The following is a 16,326-nucleotide window of genomic DNA, read 5'->3' as shown; positions in this document are numbered from 1 at the left end:
CAGATTTGGGTTATAAAAATTGGCTGGTTTAATAAACAAAAGGCAATGAGTATCCAGTATAATACCTATAACCCAGTAACTATAGTATAGAATACAGATTTGATAAACAAGTTACCAATAAGATAACTTGCATCAAAACTCCAGGAAGCCCAAACCATGAAACATACTCATACTGAATTACAGCAACTCTACCATTCCTACAAATCATATTCATTTGCTAATAACTTTTAAGCATTTTTTGTGGTATTGTTTTGAGAGAGAGACAGAGCATGTGAGCAGGGGAGGGGCAGAAAGAGAGGGAGAGAGAGAATCTCAAGCAGGCTCCCCACTCCCAGCTCAGAGTCCAACTCGGGACTCAAACCCACAAACCATGAGATCATGACCTGAGCTGACGTCAAGAGCTGGACGCTCAACGGACTGAGCCACCCGGGGACCCCTTAACCATTTTTATTTAGTTGCCTTTTGCTACTGTAACAAACTACGACAGACTTGGAGGCTTTAAAATAACAAATATGTTATATTACAGTTCTGGAGATGACATGTCAAAAATGGATTTCACTATAGAAAAATCAACGTGTTGATAGAGACTAGTTTCTTCTGGAGGCTCCAGGAGAGAATTAGTTCTCTTGTCTTTTGCAGCTTCTAGAAGCTGCCCTCATTCTTCCGCTCATGGACTCTTCCTTCATCTTCAAAGCCGGTAGTGCAGTATCTTCAAAAATCTCTTTGATTCTGAACTTTCTGCCTCCCTTTTTTAAGTTATAAGGACCATGATGATTTTAATCAGCTCTCCCAAATTATCCAGGATAACCCCCCATCTCAAGACACTAATTTAATAACATCTGCAAAATCCCTTCTGCCATCTAAATTAACATATTCATGTGTCCAGGGATTCACATGTGGACATCTTTTGGGGGCCATTATGTCTGATAACACATTATTCATGATATTATCACTGTACTGTATGCATTCAAGAACATATATATAACAAAATGACCCATTAATAGTTACAGAGCAATAAACAATAAATTTCTGAGTATATCATTACAAAGTAATATACATGTTTTCTACTGACGGCTATAATACAGCAGGGATTAATCTATTCTATGTCAGAAATGGTGGCTGCCAGTATCTTAATTAGTAATAATATTATGAATTAAAAATTAGAGTAATTTAATTTCATGGAGTGAAATTTCCAAAACAAATTACATGAAAAAGGAAAAAGATTTACTTGAAGAGTACATGAATACTGCATGGAAACAGTGAGATGCAAGAACAAATGGTTTTCATTGGCTATTAGAACAAGAGCCAAAAAGTCATCAGAAACCCAATAAAGTAGTCTTTACATATCTAGCTTTATGAACACTCATGTCCTTTTCTCTCCATGCATTATATTTCTTCTTCTCTTGCTATACACAGACTGCTTCCCTTTCTCCCTCTGTACCTGACTTATCATTTCTGCCTAAAGCTCTAGAGTCTACATCAGTTTACAAGTTATGGCTGTGAGCCCATCTTCTTGTCAACTTACAGATTCCCTGGAGATAGATTTTGTTTGGTGGAATGTACTCTCTGTATTGGTTTCCCTGTTAGTTATGCACAGTGGCTCCAATGAGCTGTGAACAAAGACTAATGCAGTCACAGAGTAAAAATAACCAGCAATAATGGTCCATTTTATGCAGAGAGTGAGTGGGCGGTTTTTGCAAAGGAACATACACACTCAACAATTATGTACAAACTCTTCACAGATGCTTACTTACACCTGAGATTCAGATCAAATCATGAAAAACTTATAGGAGATATATAGATATATACAGGATATATTTAGAAGATATACCTATACTGGGGCACCTGGGTGGCTCAGTTGGTTATGCATCCCACTTTGGCTCAGGTCATGATCTCACAGTTCATAGGTTCAAGCCCCACGTCAGGCTCTGTGCTGACAGCTCAGAGCCTGCAACCCGCTTCAGATTCTGTGTCTCCTTCTCTCTCTGCCCTTCCCCCGCTTGCACTCTCTCTCTCTCTCTCTCTCTCTCTCTCTCTCTCAAAAATAAATAAGCATCTTAAAAAAAGAAAATTTAGGAGATATATCTATATGTATATATCTTCTTTAAAAATGTATGAAAGATGAACAAAAATGCATATTTTTTATGTTCTCTTATTTGCACTATTGCTGTAAGAAAATCAAACTTTTAAGTAGAAAATTTAGAGACTAGAGTTTTTGCCATGTTAATTTTGTCATTATTTTTATCTCATGTTTATACCTTATGTAATTGGGTCTTGATTTTTCTTTTTTTCTCTTTTTATAATTTTTAAATTTTATTTTTAAGTAAGCTCCACACCCAAAGTGGGGCTTGAACTCATGGTCCTGAAATCATGAGTCACATGTTCAACTGGCTGAGCCAGCCAGGAGCTCCCCTGGGTCTTGATTTTTCTATCCAAACAACTACTGTCTTTAACTTTTAAGATTAGGCCATTGATTACTGTACATCAGTTAGTTAATTTTAAGTGTTTAGATTATCCACAGCTAAGAAGTATGTCCCTTTGTTATCATATCTGTCTCTTTTTGCTTTTTCTTTTGGCAGTGAGCATTTTTTATGATTTCATTTTATCTCTAGTATTTGCTTGTTATTATTCATGCCACTTTAGAAATACAATTTTTAAAAATAAAAATTGGTTGTGTTTGGGATGATGGCACACAACTGTAATTAGTCTGTCATCAGAAATTGTGTTACTTCAGTGTAGTGCTAGAATATTCTCATTTTGTCCTTTTCTTTGAGCTGTCATAAATTTTACTTATACATATGGGATGAACAGACTGCCATAATTTTTCTTCAAATGTCAATTGTCTTTTAGAGAAACTACTAATCAGTACATACATTTTATATTTTTTATCATATAAAGCAGCTTTTTTTTTTTTAAGTTTCTCTCTCGTATTAAATTCCTTCAGTCTGAAGAACTTCTTTCAACCTCTTCAGATGATGGATTCCATTTTGGTGGTAGTGGCGAAAATGGAAATGGAGCAGTAGTCATGTTAACTTTCATTTATTTCACTGAACATGTCTTTATTTCTCAGTCCATTTTTTTGGTGCATAGATTTCACGTTAAGAGTCTAGTGACTTGTGTAGTTTCTGAAGGGATGTCTGTTGGAATCCTTACATTTATTCTTCTGTATGTGATTTGCCTCTTTTTCCCTGGCATCCTTTAATATATTCTATCTTTGGGTTCCTTCGGTGCAAGTAAGATGCGTCCAGGCGTGTTCTGGGGATGTATTAATTCTGCTCAGTGTTCTCCAAGATTTTTTTTAGCTCTAGGGGAACATCTTGATATCTTTCATTATTTTTGAAAAAATTTCCACCAATATCTCTTCAAATATCACCATACCATTTTCTCTCCTTCCTCCTTCTGAGATTCCAAGTATACCGATGTTAGATAGTTTAATCACAAAACTCCTTTATTCTCTGCTCTGGTTTTCTTCTCTTTTTCTCTTCAGTTTCATTTTGATTGATCTCTGTTGACTCACCTTTGAGTTTACTAATTTTTCCTTGGCTATATGGATTCTGCTGATGAGCACTTTAAGGGAATTTTCACCCTTAGTACCATGTAATTTTTAAAAATTTCTAATATTTCCCTTTGTATAGTTGCATTCTCTCTGCTGAAATTACCTATTTGTTCAAGCAACTGTCTATCTTTTCCCTAAAACATTTAATATCTTAATTATAGCTAATTTAAATTCCCTGCTAGTTAGTTTCAACATCTGAGTCACATATGACTGGTTCTGCTGCTTCCTGTGCCTCTTACTTTTTTTAAAAATGTTTTTTAATGTTTACTTATTTTTGAGAGAGAGAGACAGAGACAGAGAGTGAGTGGGGAAGGGGCAGAGAGAGAGGGAGACAGAATCTGAAGCAGGTTGCAGGCTCCAAGCTGTCAGCACAGAACCCAAGGTGGGTCTTGAACTCAGGAACCACAAGCTCATGACCTGAGCGCAAGTCGGACGTTTAACCGACTGAACCACCCAGGCGCCCCAGTGTGCTTCTTACTTTTTTGTGCGACTTAATATTTTTGGTTGAAAGCCTAACCCATGTGTAGGACCATAGAAACTAGAGTGAAGAGTGTTTATGCTCAGAAGCAAAGAGGGAGAATGTGATCAAATCTAGTCAAGGTTTGAGCTGGTTTGTTTTGTTGTTGCTGTCATGACTCTCAGTGTATCACTTTTGCAGTTAGGGTGTAAACAGGACTGCTGGAGAAGTCTTCTCCATGATTCTCTTCTACCCTCAGCTTTAGAATTTTTTCTGTATCAACCTGTGCCACAATGAGGGTCTCTCTATGCTTTTCCTCTTCCTCCAGGGTTAGAAGTTTGTTATTATTTGATGTATTTTAGCCTCAAATAGGTAGATAGGGTCATTCTCCATTGTCCTGGTTCATGCTGGGTCTCAATCAGGCCCTGCATCACTGGGTCTCCAAGCTAACTCTTTATCAGCGACTGTATGTCCTGCTGAAGGTAAGGATTTCAGTGATCGAAATTCAAGTTGATTCTCTGCATCTCCAGTGGGGTTAGGATTTTTTTTTCTGTACCCTTATCCCAGCTGCAATAAGGCAATTGGTCTTGCAGGTTTTCTACTAGTAGATTTAAGGATTTAAGGATTTTGTACCATTGAGTAGAGAAGGGGGGAAAGCTCTGAGTGGAGCATCGTTTCTTCTAGGCACACACCAAGAAGGAGTCTTTTTCAGTTCCTGCTCTGTCCTCAAACTCTAGGAAATACCCAGGAAGACCCATGGAGAAGAACATTCTATTGAGTAAGAAGTGCCTTTAAATCTGAGACTCCCATGGATCCTATTCTTTTATGCTAGCCCCTACTCAGCAGTATTCTTTCCCAAGATCCCTGTTGGCTTTGTAGGACCTGCACTACAGTTTGACTTGTACCTCTGTCCAGTTCTACTTCCTTCTCTTGCCCCTTCCAAATTGTTGATCTCTACAAATATGTTGTACCCCAAACTCCATCTCAGTATATAACTCCAGAAGACACAACTCAAAATATTTTTAGAATTTAACAATGTTAAATTATATTTTTAAAGTGGAAAATTTCCATTTTTCAGGATGGTTGAATAAAAACATCTTAGCCTACTCTATTCCTTAGCAAAACAGGATTCATCTAAGAATGTTTTTTAATGGAAAATTTTCTGATTTTTCTGACACTAGGATCTACTTAAAATCACATCACTTACTATAAGAAAAGAATCTGACAAAAGGAGTGAAATAAACAAGGGAGAGAAAAAGTATCAAGGAAGAAGACAAAATGATAAGTCTTTCTTGTATCAGTGAAACCATTATTAATTGGCAGTTACAGAGAAATTCCTGGACCCTCCCTGATACCACAATCTGTCAGGGAGGGAAGGACTAAGGAAGTAAACACAGCCATGCAATCTTACCAAATGTTACAGAATTTAAGAGACAATGTTTCAATAGATCAGGAATTTAATAGATTGAAATAAATGCTTACTGAATGGTACACTGTTGTTCTAATTATGATGTGTTTGGGAGGGAAAGGAATAAATAATATATTATCTTTACCTGGAATGGTTTATGATTTAATGAAGAAAAAAGGTTAGATACAAGATAGTTTGTCTTTTTAATATATTTTATGCATCAAAAAGTTTATTTCATTTATTACACACAAAAATTAGTTCATTCAAAAAATATTTATTTTCACTTGCTATATGAGAGGCATTGTCCTTGGTAGGAGTTATATAGTAACAGAAGAAATAGAAATCTGTGACCCCATCGAGATTGTATTCTCAGTAGTGAATTGAATAATAAGCAAGCCTCACAGTCTTAGTAAATATTAGTGCAAAGAAAAAAACAATAACTTAGAGAAAAGTAATAAGGAGTGCTAAAATACATTAAGCATATTAAATTTAAGAAGGTTCATCAGTGAGGTCTTGCTAAGGACGAGGTATTTCAACAAAGATATGAAGGAGAAAGCAAATGAGCCTTGAGGATATCTAGGGTAAGACTATCCCAGGCACAGAGGAAAAGCAAGCACAAAAATTGGAAGCTGGGAGCAGTCTTGTACACTTTTGGAAGAGCAGAAAAAGACCATTAAACAAGATGAAAAAAAGTAGGAGGTAGAATTAGAGCAATAATGCATTTGGGAGGCCATGGGTTAGGACTTGGGTATAAGGGCCATTTATGTTGCTTCTTGTAGTTCATTGTAAAGAGTATTTTTTTAACTTACAATCGAATGGAGAACAAAAAGAATAATTTTGAGCAGGTGAGTGACCAAACTAGCTTCTCTAGTTGAAACTAAACTATAGAAGTAATGGGAAAATAATAAGGATGCTATTGTGATCATCCAGAAGAAATATGCTATTATCTTGAACCATAACAGCAAGGGTAATAAGTGATCATATTCTGGATATACTTTGAATATAGTGCCAACATGATTTTTTAATATATTGAGTGTGAAGTATAAAGGGAAGAAAGATGTTATAAATGATTCCAAGCTCTTCTTTCCCTTCCCTTCCCCTTTTTTTTCCCTAAACAATTCAGTGCAAAATCAATTAGGGAAACAAAGCAAGATGGGAACTGGGTGTAGGAACAGGAGAGTCATTGACTCAGCATGAAGATCAAGAACCTAAAAAAAGTGAAGAAGGTATACCCACAAAGAGGAGGCTCGGTGTAGGAAAAGAGTCTAAACCCGGCTAGAGAGGCATTTCCAGAGAGGAGAGGCCCTGTCACAGTTCAAGTAGTATGAGGAGGGAATTCATTAATAAAGGCTATGTAGAATGGGATATTGGAGCCCGTATAGGGTGAAGAGGGCATCCATACAGAGGACAAAGGTGTGGCATAGATGACAGATTGACTTATGAAAGAAAAATTAATTAAGTAAACACATATTTAAGGCTAATGGAAACAAAGTTTTTACACTATTAGAGAGGAAATTACAAATGTGAAAAGTAGAACTAAAATAACCCCTATGCTGTTGGGTTAGAATTGAAGGTATTGGGATGAACTCATGGTTTCAATATACATAGATTAGATGAGATAGATGAGGTGTCTTGTGAGTAGAGACATTCCCAAAATGATGAACATATCTACCATTCAGATCTTGACTTCAAAATATCATTTTTCAATAAATGGAACAGGATGTCTTAGAGAAATTGCTGATTATAGTAGCCAGGCAGGTAAAGGAAAAGATAAGCTTGGAATAATTTATTATGCCAGAAAACAATGAAGTATTCAAAAATAAATGGAAATATTCCCAAAAGGGGCTTCCACTGGCCAATACTAAGACAATGGAATGTTAAAATAAATAATACAGTATTAAAACCCATTGATACAATAACAAAGCAAGAATATATAGAGCTATAAATAAACATTGAGTACATTTAAACAGGATATTTACATGCATTCAAAGGACCTTCCAAATATATATGTATAAAAAATATATGTGTAAAGAATGTATATATATGTATACATATAGTTATATATGCACATATAATACATAAGTGCAATATATAGTATATACAATATATACATATATAACATATAAACATAAATAAATGAAAGAAATGTAACAAATATAAGTAACAAACATGAAACATAAGCAACAACAAATAACAAAATAAAATATTAATATGCATATACATACATAATAAATACAAAGAAAAAAAGAGTGTGATTTCATCAGAGAAACCTGGCAGACACAGCTTTAAACAAATGAACAAAATCCATCATCAATAATGAGACAAATTAAAATTGTGTTCTATCTTACCTGATGCATGGAAAGAACACAGTATCAAATTAGGTGATATTTCTACCAGAGAGGCATAACTTAAATCTAATTATGAATAAACATCAGACAACCCAAGTCATGGAACATTCTACCAAATAGCTGGCCTAGTGAAATAATTATGGCAATGAACAAATAGCAGTGAATTTAAATGGGAGAAAAAGTGAATCAGAGGAACTGACTGTCATGGGCACAGGAAAGTGACACTTCATAGACATTCCTCTAGAAAAGTAGAAAGTGTTGGGCTACTCTCAGTGAGGGAGAAATTGGCAGATTAGAGCTTGCTTAGGAAAGATGATGCTGCTGTGTATGGAGGAGGGGGGGTGGAGGCTCTGATTTATTGACATTTTTTTACAATTGAGTTTGGAAACATAGTCCTTTATTGCAGTGATTTAGAGAAGGATGAACGTACACAGTTTTGTATAGTTACACAAAATTCACAAACTCCTTGCAGCTGTGACTGCATTCTTTGAAATGCTGAATATAACCAATGGGTTTAAGTAAATTTTGCAGTTAAAAAAAAAGGTAAAACCATATGAGTATGGCCCTTAGGCCTAATCCCATGTACTAATCCCAGTTCATGTTTCCTATGAACTGATCTGTTCTCAGTTCAATTCAGCACATCAAGGGATCCAATACCCTTCCAAGAGACTGTGTTACCTCATACTTGGGAGTCTGGGAAGCAGGAAGTGGCAAGGGGGTGACTATTCCCTTCAACTCTCTGTCCTTTACAGAATCTCTTCCTTATATCCAAGAATTATTTCATGTATATATGTATACATAAGTATTCATTACATTATATATAATATATATTATATATTTATTATATATATAATACATAATATAAATAAATAATTGTGTATTCCATTATTCCATTTATGTATTTATATATAAATATATATTCTATATTATATAAGATATAATAAATATGTATATATATTTAATGTATATATAATGTAAATAATTGTGTATTTCATTATTCCATGTATTCCTGTTTTTGACAGGAAATGAGATGCCTCTGGATCAGATTGCCGATTACTTCTACAACAGCTTGGTGCCAGCTCCTCATGCCCCAGCTGCCATGGGGTGATGTAATGGGGTCCAGGTGTTCCCTTTGGCATACAGTGAGGTTGCACCACAGCAAAGCAATGGTGAAATAATAAGACTTGGAACTGATACAGAGGAGCTGGCATATCAGCCCATTCTCTATGCTCACATATGCAACAGAGAGAAAGAGAAACCCCACCTTTGCACTGAAGGGAAGGTCAGAGGGTGAGGTGAAAGAAAGTAAAATTTTTGTACAATATATTCAAATTATGTGCTTATTAAAGATTAATTTTTTACAGTAATCCTTTGTTCAACATCTCAAAGATAAGCGTCTTTTCTACTTTGCTCACCATGGCAGGCCACTGCTGATGCAGCATCAAAAATGAGGTTACTGCTCAATAAATAGCTGCCAAATAAAGTCTGAGGCCTAGGAACAGTTTTCAGAGTTCCCTGTCAGCTCGCTGTGTTTATAATAAACGCACAACACATGCATGTAGAGAAGGGTTGGGCCTGCATGAGCCCACAGCCTGCATATTGCTAAGTATGGCCTATGATTCAGGTCACAGTGCAGGTGTTCTGAATCAATGATTCCCGAGCCTTACTCCTGAATCCCTGTGGCCTCTATTCTGAATGCAACCACCACTGCTCGGACCAGTTCACATACACCCTGACTGGCTTTGTGCATGTGCAACCTGCAGGCTAATTTTAGTTACACTTTGTATCTTGTACCTAGTGCCCTGGGTTTCTGTGCCTCCGTGGCAACCTGGAACATCTGGAAGAACCTGTTTGGTACTCAGACTTGTGTAACCAGAATGGCAGGAGTTATTACCTGTTGGACCACCCTTGTGTTAAAAAATTATACCTGGGATTTAGTTGATGGAGGTATGACTGAGAAAAAACATGGAGAGGCCAATGTAATTGAAAGAAGAATTTATTGTCTATATTCCCAGAAAGAAAAGAACATGCTAAGCCATACTGGGACTCATAGGAAACACCAGGATGGTGAGGAGGCAAATGACAGGAGTAGGGGAAGGCATGGTTTGATCTTTATTGGGATTTCCTTAGCAAAGACAAGACAGGGCAGAGTAAACAGTCCAGGATTGGCTTTTCACAATAGTAATGACCTCTGGTTGCCTAGTATGTGGCTCTGGAATGATTTATGACAGAGATAATATTGGCTTGGTGTGTGAGTGATGAGAATGTGGGTGAGGGCACAGTCTTGGGTCCATCAGTCTATACATTAAAGTCAGGTTTCAGGCAAGTTGTCCACCACACCCAGGAATTAGCCTGCCTGAGAGGGGCAATCTCTCTCCACGTGTGTAAAGCCCCAAAGAATGTCAAAACATCATAATATACAGAAAAGAAAAAGGATAGTTAATACAACTTGAACAACGGATGATGAGAGCAGATGGATAAAGGCCTCTCACTTCTATATCTCAAAGCCAAAAGTTCTAAGATGCTTTTCAGCATGTCCTTCATATGTCCCATGACATTAAGCACCCATACCATGTTGGGATGAGCACTGGAAACCATCTTAACAATAAATTTCATATTAAAAAAAAAGAATAATTATAGAAGTGAAAACAGTGAAGAATAAAGGCCAAAACAAAGATACTGGATAAACGTGCAATAAGACTTAAAAAAGACAAAGTTTCTTGAGGAAAGATCCGGGAAGGAAATGAGATTTGAAGTGAACTGTGAAAAGTGGGTATGATTTGGATACATTAATGAAACAAGAAAATAAAGTATTGGAAACAAGATTCTAAACAGTCCCCAAAAGATACATAATAAAAACCAGGAGAGGAAAGTTTCAGTACCTTAGGTAAAAACATGTGACTTATTTGAATTGCTATGAGAGACAAACAAATGAAGAAAAAGAGAGAGATCAATGAGACCAAGACTTAACAACATTCTGCAATATTCCAGATTATTAGTTTAAGGAAAAATCATTTGGGGAGATTTGCATGCATTAACAGATCTAATCAAATTTTTAAAATTATTATTGACAAGGTGAGGATAAGCAGATCAACAGGAGGAAAAAAAAACACGTTGTGGGAAGCAGTGATGTAGAACTTGGTAGAGGAAAGACCTAGTGAATGTAGAGGAAGGGACTGAGAAAGAAAAGGGGTTGTGGAAAAAAAAAAAAATACTGAGCAAAGGGGAGATGCACTGGAGTAGTGAGTAAGGACTGGAAAGCGAGAGAAGCTGCTGGAGGAAGTGAGGAGTCACGGCACTGCTTAGGTGGGAGCTGGAAATAAGAAGAGTTAGCAAGTGTAGTGAGAATAAGCCAGGTATGGAAATGTACAGGAAACAATGGTTGAAGGGGGTTGAAGGGGGCATAGAATCAGAAAATGACAAAAGGTATATGCAGGGAATAAAGTAGGAGGAACAGCAGACACAAAAATGGAATGTGGTAAGGGTGAACAGTTTAGGACATAGAAAGAAGAATGTGGAAAAACAAACGGGAAAATGCTGAAAAGATAGCTAATATTTATGGAGCACATGCTTATTACACTGAGCACCTCTATGGCCATCTTTTATTAACACTTCCGAAAACTCAATGAGGAGGTTAAAACTAGTATCCCCAGTTTTACAGAATTAAACAAAAAAACTGAGGCTTACAGAGGTTATTTATCCAGGGTCTCACAGAGTGGAAGTGATGGAAAGGGATTTTATTTCAGGCAAGTTGAGTGTAGATCTTCTTTATTATGCATGAATATTGACTCCTTAACTTTAAAAGCAAAGAATAAAGAGCTAGTAAGTAGAAGAGACAGGCATTACAGAGGTTTTTTTTTTTAATAAAAAAAAAAAAGAGAGAGAGAGAGAGACAGCTAGGAGAGAGAGTAAATCACTTTAGTGGTTTTAAAGAAAGAAAGTAAATTCATATGGGAGACTGGCAGGGAGAGGAGTTATAAACTGAAAGACATTAGTGAGAAAGATCAGCACAATTAATTTAAGGAATAAATAGTCTGTACATTCATGCAAACATAATGGAATTTTAATAACATGTAAATTAGAAATGCATCTTAAAAAAACCCAATTCTATACTTTACATCGTCTCTTGTTTAGGCAGATTAGCTGATCCCCCCCAAAAGACAGACTGGTCACAAATCTGGGATCATCTTTGCATATCTGTGGACAGCTGGTTGACCAGTCAGTTCATTGTAACAGTGAACATCAAACTGATGACCTTCTTATAAGATATCTATTCAACCTAGAATAGAATCCCAATGAGAGAAAAATGAAATCTATTGCATTTATTTAAAGAGACCTATTTCCCCCAAACTTCTGAATATTTTGAATTTTTGGTAGCTATTTTATTTATCATATTACCTAATTTTGAAGATATTGTTGGCAGTAACTTGTAATGCCAAAAAAAAAAAAAAAGTTTTGAAACCATAGGACATTAGAAAAATCTGTTTAACAATGTTAACAAATTAAACCTGTTTTTAAAATCTAAATTTTAATTTACCAAAATATATATAATATTAGAATATTTTAAAGAAACTTCAGGTTTCACGACTTCACATCAACACTGCTCATAAAAGAAAGCATAACATTCTCTAGATGCGCTATTAATGTTTTTTGTTCTTACTTATTGATTTTATAAACTGTTAATGCTTTTTCTTTTCAAAGTTCAAAGTCTACAAGTTCTGTAGACTTGTGTTACCCTTTCTAAAACCACTTTTTCACCTGTGTAGCTTGGTTCCCCATCCAGTATTTTTCAAACAAAATTTGGTGCTCACTTCTGCAAATGAAATGAAATACATACAATGAATATCCAGTGAATGTAAACAAATAAAGCCTCTGTTGTTTGCAAAAATGGGATTATGTTCTTTATATTGCTCTTTATTGACGTATATCATTCTCTTAAAAGAACACATAGTTTCTCATCAAATGGGTTTCCATTATTTCAAGTTTTATGCTCTTGCAGACAATGCAAAAGTGACTTTGCATGTGTATTTTATTAGCTTCATTTATGGGACTACTAATAAAGTTAATTAGTGGAAAAAAATCAATGGTTTGGGTTTTGAAAAATAGAAATCAAAATAATTTGTTGTAGTTTTTTTTTCCTGCCAAAAATGAAGTGTTTATTAAGATTATTGTTTCCCCATAGGCACTAACAATGAGTATCAGTAAACTTAAATTTTTGTCAGTCTGTTGTGTGAGAAAGTGTATTTCAATGTTTTACGGATTTTCATTTCTGCAATTGTCGTTGTGTATAGAGAGCAGCATTCATATTACCTGCTTAAGTTTCTTATAAGTTTGAATAAAGAAGCACAAAACTTAATTTTAAACATCAATATTAACTTTTTATTTTAAAAAGTACATGAACTTATATTAATTTTGAACTAATAACATTAGTACAATTGAACTTTGTTTTCAAACTTTCAACATCTGAAGAGGAAAATTAAATTTTGACCTATACCTTTTTAATGTCTTTACTATATTTCTAGGAGCATTGTCCTTGGCTATACAGAAGCTTTAATGAGGTTCCAAGTTGCAAGAAACCTTTTGGAAAGATTTTGGAATTTATTTATCACCCCTTTAATTAAATGCTTCTGATTATGTATAACAAAATAAAAAGCCAAAAGGGTAGCTTTAAGCAACTGTACTTTTATAAATTAGTCTCTAGTTTATTAAAATTTTGTTATTATATCTGAATACTTTAATTTGAAAAATGTTCAATGTCACTAATCATCAGGGAAATGGGAATTAAAACCATAATGAGATATCGTCTCACTCCTGTCAGAATGGATATTATCAAAAAAAAAAAAAAAAAAAAAAAAAAAAACAACAACAACAAGTACTGGCGAGGATGTGGAGAAATTGGAATACTCACTGAGTGAGAATGCAAACTGAGGTGGTCACTATGGAAAACAGTATGGACATTCTTCAAAATAACAAAAATAGAACTGCCATGTTACCCAGAAATCCCACTTCTAACTATGTGTACAAAAGAATTGAAATCAAGATCTCAAGAGATATTAGCACTTCCATGTTCATTACAGCACTATTCACAGTAGCCAAGATATGAAAATAAGCTAAATGTCCATTGAGAGATGAATGGATAAATAAAATGTCACATTCGTATACAACGGATACTATTTCACCTTTAAAAGAAAGGAATTCTGTGATATGCGACAACATGGATGAGCTTTGTGGACATTATGTGAAGTGAAATAAACTAGTTACAGAAAGACAAATACTGCATGATTTCAATTGTATAAGTTATCTAAAATGGTTAAATTCACAGAATCTAAAAGTGGAATGATGGTTTTCAGTGGCTGAGGGGAAGGCAGACTGCGGAGTTACTAATTCCAGTTGAGTTCTAGAAGTAGAACTAATGAATGATACTGATTAAGTTTATTTATTTATTTTGAGAGAGAGAGAAAGTGCAAGCTAGGGAGGGGCAGAGAGAGAGGGAGAGAGAGAGAATCCCAAGCAGGCTCTGTGTTGTTCCACGAGCCCAATCCCACAACAATCAGATCATGACCTGTGCCGAAGTCAGATACTTAATTCACTGAGCCACCCAGGCATCCCACTAATAGAGTAAATCTTAAAAATTTTTATAAGAAAAGAAGATGTTTTGTAACTATGTATGATGATGGGTGTTAACTAGACTTACTGCGATCAGTTCACAATATACACCAACATTGAACTGTTACATTGTATACCTGAAACTAGTATAATGTTATTGGACATTATACCTCCGTTTAAAAGAAAGAAAGAATAATTCCAAGTCATGTGAAGGAAAAAGTTCTTTCTATTGCTTTCCGGACCATAGATTTTTTTCAATTCCTTTCTGGCTTTCTAGCCAAATAGGTAAACCCCAGACCCTATCATTCCCACAAGGACCAGTGGAAGAGGATCATCCAGTTGCCATTATCTGGAACTGTTAGGAAACATGGCCTATTCTGTGTATCATTTCCTCAAGGAATTTTATCATTTGAGTTTGATGTAATAAAATCCCCTTACTCTCCATGTATGGGTTGCTATTTCAAGTTTTAAGAAGAGAAAACTAAAAGACATATATGAGCTCATATTTAATATCCTAGCAATTTGGAAATTTGCGAGTTAACAGGTACCCTCTGCCAGCAGCCAATGGACCATGAAAATAAGTCATAAATGAATAGAGAAGGGACCTTGAGATGTGTGAGAATTTTAAACTTTAAAACAGAAAGTGGCATGAAATAAAATAAAATCCAGAACACTCATTCTATGTCTTAAGAAACTGAGGTCTAGTTCAAAGACATATTTGATTCACCCCAAATCACATATTGAGTCAGGAATATAACCAGGCCTAGAACCCAGATAGTACAGTTCTTTTATCTGGCACTTTTGTTTGCAAGAGACATACCCTACATTTATTTATTTATTTTTTTTTTTTTTAAATTTTTTTTTTTTCAACGTTTATTGATTTTTGGGACAGAGAGAGACAGAGCATGAACGGGGGAGGGACAGAGAGAGAGGGAGACACAGAATCGGAAACAGGCTCCAGACTCTGAGCCATCAGCCCAGAGCCTGACGCGGGGCTCAAACTCACGGACCGTGAGATCGTGACCTGGCTGAAGTCGGACGCTTAACCGACTGCGCCACCCAGGCGCCCCCATACCCTACATTTAAAAGGCTGAAGCTATGGATGAATCAGGAGAGCAAGCTACAGATGGTTCTGGCCGTGTGGACCAAGAAACAGTTCTAGAGAACAGATGGGCCTTTCCACCAGCAGTGTGGCCAGACCAGAGAGGCCACCTGCCAGCAGAGGGCACACAGCTGCCTACATGGAAAAAAAGTCTCCATCAGCCTGAGGAATAAGCAAAATCATAAATACTAACAAACACAGTCTTTGTCAGTAAAACTACTTGTTTGGGGACCTTTTAGAATTTTAAGATTTTAAGTTGTTTCAATTTGAAGTTGTATAAGAAGGAGATGACCCTTGCAGCCTCTCTCTTTTTTTTATTTATTTTTATTTTTATTTTTTTTTCAATATATGAAATTTATTGTCAAATTGGTTTCCATACAACACTCAGTGCTCATCCCAAAATGTGCCCTCTTCAGTACCCATCACCCACCCTCTCCTCCCTCCCACCCCCCATCAACCCTCAGTTTGTTCTCAGTTTTTAAGACTCTCTTATGCTTTGGCTCTCTCCCACTCTAACCTCTTTTTTTTTTCCTTCCCCTCCCCCATGCGTTTCTGTTAAGTTTCTCAGGATCCACATAAGAGTGAAAACATATGGTATCTGTCTTTCTCTGTATGGCTTATTTCACTTAGCATCACACTCTCCAGTTCCATCCACATTGCTACAAAGGGCCATATTTCGTTCTTTCTCATTGCCATGTAGTACTCCATTGTGTATATAAACCACAATTTCTTTATCCATTCATCTGTTGATGGACATTTAGGCTCTTTCCACAATTTGGCTATTGTTGAGACTGCTGCTATAAACACTGGGGTACAAGTGCCCCTATGCATCAGTACTCCTGTATCCCT

This window comes from Panthera tigris, chromosome B2, assembly GCF_018350195.1.
Source record: "Panthera tigris isolate Pti1 chromosome B2, P.tigris_Pti1_mat1.1, whole genome shotgun sequence".
In the NCBI taxonomy this organism is placed as follows: domain Eukaryota; kingdom Metazoa; phylum Chordata; class Mammalia; order Carnivora; family Felidae; genus Panthera; species Panthera tigris.
The sequence above is the reverse complement of the archived record's forward strand: the minus strand, read 5'-3'. Positions refer to the sequence as shown.